Below are 4628 nucleotides of genomic sequence, written 5' to 3'. Positions count from 1 at the left end.
TCCGCCAACCTCGCCTCCCAAAGTGCTGCAATTACAGGCGTGAGCCACTGGCGCCTGGCCAAAGTGCTCTATATTTAAAAAAAAAAAGATTCACGGCCGGGTGCGGTGGCTCACGCCTGTAATTCCAGCACCTTGGGAGGCCGAGGTGGGCGGATCACAAGGTCAGGAGATCGAGACCATCTCTGGCTAACACAGTGAAACCCCATCTCTACTAAAAATACAAAAAATTTAGCTGGGCATGGTGGCAGGCACCTGTAGTCCCAGCTACTCGGGAGGCTGAGGCAGGAGAATGGCGTGAACCCAGGAGGCAGAGCTTGCAGTGAGCCAAGATCGTGCCATTGAACTCCAGCTCTGGGCAACAAAGCAAGACTCCATCTCAGGGGGAAAAAAAAGAAAAAAGAAAAAGTAACTTAACCTTTAGGCCCCAAGTTTTCTTGGTAGCTCTTTTCCAGCTACAAAAGTATCTGATTATAAGGACCCACGGCAGTTTAGTGTGAACATACAAATTGTATTTTTGCCTCTATCTTCCTTTCATTTTCTCACCCCCTTTTCTACTTCTTTTATGGAATATCCCAGGAGTACTGAGTAGATCTAGCATTCTCTCTTCCAGTGAATTATTAATAAAACTATGGACTAGGCGCAGTGGCTCATGGCTGTAATCCCAGCACTTTGGGAGGTCGAGGTGGGTGGATCACTTGAGGCCAGGAGTTCAAGACCAGCCTGGACAACATGGTGAAACTCTGCCTCTACTAAAATTACAAAATTAGCCAGGCATGGTGGCGCACGCCTGTAATCTCAGCTACTTGGGAGGCTGAGGCATGAGCTTTGCTTGAACCTGGGAGGTGGAGGTTGCATTGAGCCAAGATCGCACCACTGCACTCCAGCCTGGGCAACAGCAAGACTCTGTCTCAAACAAAAAAAAGGAAAAAAAAAACTATGATACTGTATAAGGTATAAACAAGGTAAAGTAGAAATGTGACTGTGGCTACTTAATTTGGGAATGTTCCAGAATAACAACTTGCTAAATGCTAGATAGATACTCCCAGGGGAGCGTGTGTGTGTGTACGCATGCGCGCATTCGTTTTGCTAAGGGATAAGGATGGGAGTGTTCACCCACTGCAGTGCAAAATATCAAAATGAAATTACCATTCAGTCTATGCAAAGTAAAACATTCTGAGCCGCCTCTATTCAATATTTTTTTTCTGTTCAGAAACTGTCCTCAGTCGTGGGAATGCAGCTTTTGCTTTTGGTCACTAATTGCAGACCAGAGCTCAACTCAGATCTCAGTCCATCCTGTTCCCTAAGGCTGGGAATCACCTGCTGCTTCCCTACTTTTCAAAGCATAGTTAGGGCCGGGCACAGTGACTCATGCCTGTAATCCCAGCACTTGGGGAGACTGAGGCGGGTGGATTACCTGAGGTCAGGAGTTCGAGACCAGCCTGGCCAATGTGGTGAAACCCTGTCTCTACTAACAATACAAAAACTAGGCCAGGTTTGGTGGTTTGTGCCTATAATCCTAGCATAATCCCAGCACTTTGGGAGGCCGAGGTGGATGGATCACCTGAGGTCAGGAGTTCGAGACCAACCTGGCCAACATGGTGAAACCCCGTCTCTACTAAAAATTCAAAAATTAGCTGGGCATGGTAGCAGGCACCTGTAATCCCAGCTGCTTGGGAGGCTGAGGCAGGAGAATCGCTTAAACCCGAGAGGTGGAGGTTGCAGTGAGCCAAGTTTGTGCCATTGCACTCCAGCCTGGGCGACAAGAGTGAAACTCCATCTCAAAAAGAAAAAAATAATAAAATAACAAATAAGAATACAAAAATTAGGTGTGGTGGTATGTCCCTGTAATCCCAGCTACTCAGGAGGCTGAGGCAGGAGAATCGCCTGAACCTGGGGGGCGGAGGTTGCATTGAGCTGAGATCACACCATTGCACTCCAGCCTGGGAGATGAAAGCAAGACTCCATCTCAAAAAAAAAAAAAAAAAAAGTTTTTAAAAAGTCTTCTGGCAGGGCATGGTACCTCACACCTGTAATCCCAGCACTTTGGGAAGCTGAGGCAGGTGGATCACCTGAAGTTGGGAGTTCGAGACCAGCCTCACCAACATGGTACAACCCCAGGTGTGTGGTGGCACATGCCTATAATCCCAGCTACTTGGGAAGGTGAGACAGGAGAATTACTTGGACCTGGGAGGTGGAGGTTGCAGTGAGCTGAAATCCTGCCACTGCACTCCAGCCTAGGTGACAGAGTAAGATTCCATCTCAAAACATAACATAATAATCAAAAAATTTTAAAAAGTTTTCTGACCTCAATATGCTTCTAATGTCTTTAGATCTTATTCTAAGGAAATCTATTAAAGGCCAAGATACTAATCTCTTTATTGAGATACCAAAATCCAAAGGCAGCTAGTGCGTCAGTCTATTTTAAAAGGTTAAGGACCTAGATTGCTGCCCTCTAGTTTGCTGGTCTATACTGACATCATTGGTGCCCAAACAAAGAGCATTTTGCTTTATGAGGGCCTAGGTAAGCATAAGGTGCCATGTGTGAATATCTACTGTGCTAGAAACAGAACATGGCCAAGGAGTAAAGAATTAGAAGGGTAAGATGTAGCTTTTAGGTTTCCTGGGTCTATAGTCAGCAATAGAAGGATCACACAAGCTGAGAAGTTGAAAGACGAAGTTGCCATAAGATGCTATCAGGTCACTGCTAACTAGAAATGGCTTCAATACCACGTTATGCCTAAAAGGAGCATAGAACCTCAAAAGGCCCACACAATTTCTGTAGATGAAAGTATCTTGTTCTTTTCTGTTAGACTCAAAAGCTTTTGGGACTAATTCCTTCTCAAAAATCATGCCCTGTATTCAAAAGAGGGGGACATAGGATTATTTCTGTTTTCTTGAAACCAAGTTTAGAATTTGAATTTTTCCAGTCAGCCTAGTCTTACTTTGGAATCACAAGGCTGAAAAGGAGGATATTAACAGGCCATTTGATAAGTGATCTGATTAGTTGCCATCCTTGCTGGATAAGTTTATCGTGCTTTAAAGGCCAGAGGAAAAGGGGTTTCTCCAATCTACCTAAGAGTTGATCGGCCGGGCGCGGTGGCTCACGCCTGTAATCCTAGCACTTTGGGAGGCCGAGGCGGGCGGATCACAAGGTCAGGAGATCAAGACCACAGTGAAACCCTGTCTCTACTAAAATACAAAAAATTAGCTGGGCGCGGTGGCGGGCGCCTGTAGTCCCAGCTACTCAGGAGGCTGAGGCAAGAGAATGGCGTGAACCCGGGAGGCGGAGCTTGCAGTGAGCTGCGATCCGGCCACTGCACTCCAGCCCGGGCGACAGAGCGGGACTCTGTCTCAAAAAAAAAAAAAAAAAAAAGAGTTGATCATCTTCAAATCCAAGTTAATGTTATATTGCTGTTACTTTTTGGATCATCTTGCTCCTTCTAAATTATATTGCAGTTACATTTTGAGGGCTGGAGACTTCATCAAGGGCAAAAAATCTTTTGAATAGGCTGATTTTCTACAGAACCAGTAGCATGTAAGCAAGAAAAGAACTACTTTCATCATAGATTCCTTAACTTGCTGAGCAGTGCCTCTTTCTGGATGAACAGGAACTTAGCAATTGATTTATTTAAAAAAGGAAAAACCAGTCAGATAATCCTCCCAAGGCGTCTACAAAAGTGAAAAAGAGGGGCATCAGTTGCATGCTAATAATAAATATAATTTACCAACATCAAAGTGTGAGAGAGAATAGTGATTCATGAGCATGGCCTTTGGCATCATATAGGTTTAGGTTTTTTTTATCCCACTCACCACTTGTTCTAGGGTGAAGCTGGGCAACTCAATCTCTCTGAGCCTCTCCTCTGGAATTATAATAATACCTAACTCAAGAGCCTTGTCAGGATTAAATGAGATGATCCATATAAAATACATACTTGCCAAGGTAAGTGCTCAACAGACAATGCCATTGCAACCAGAGGCCCTGCTAATGGTCTCTTTCAGTCATCTGGTGATCTAGGGCAAGCCAGCAATCCTAATGCTTCCTTGCACTATAACCAAAAGCAAAAAATCCTTTTTAAAAAAATTAACCATTTGAGCCAAGCACAGTGATGATTTGGACCCCTGCTTTCTGACTGGACCTGCTCCTGGCTCCAGCTTGTCCAGAGTTTTCATAAACAGACCAGGTGACCCCTAATGCAGATTCCCCGATAATCTACAGGCCTAGACGTGTATTAGAAAAAAAGTGAGTAGAGTGCCACTTTTTGGAGAAGGGCTGGATAAGTAGAAACAATAATCACTCCAATCTCCAAGTTTTGCCCTTTAGCTTCTCTGCTTTGAGGGCAAAAGGCTGTCTTAACCTAAACGCTGGAGGAGGATGCAGTCCCCAGATTTTTTCCTTCTCTTTTTTTTTTTTTTTTTTTTTTTTTGAGACGGAGCCTCGCTCTGTTGCCCTGGCTGGAGTACAATGGCGCGATCTCGGCTTACTGCAACCTCCGCCTCCCGGGTGCAAGCGATTCTCCTGCCTCAGTCTCCCAAGTGGCTGGGATTACAGGCATGTGCCACTACGCCCGACTAATTTTTGTATTTTTAGTAAAGACGGGGTTTCACCATGTTGGCAAGGCTGGTCTCGA

This window comes from Rhinopithecus bieti, unplaced genomic scaffold, assembly GCF_001698545.2.
Source record: "Rhinopithecus bieti isolate Rb0 unplaced genomic scaffold, ASM169854v2 scaffold_41082, whole genome shotgun sequence".
NCBI lineage: Eukaryota > Metazoa > Chordata > Mammalia > Primates > Cercopithecidae > Rhinopithecus > Rhinopithecus bieti.
The sequence above is the reverse complement of the archived record's forward strand: the minus strand, read 5'-3'. Positions refer to the sequence as shown.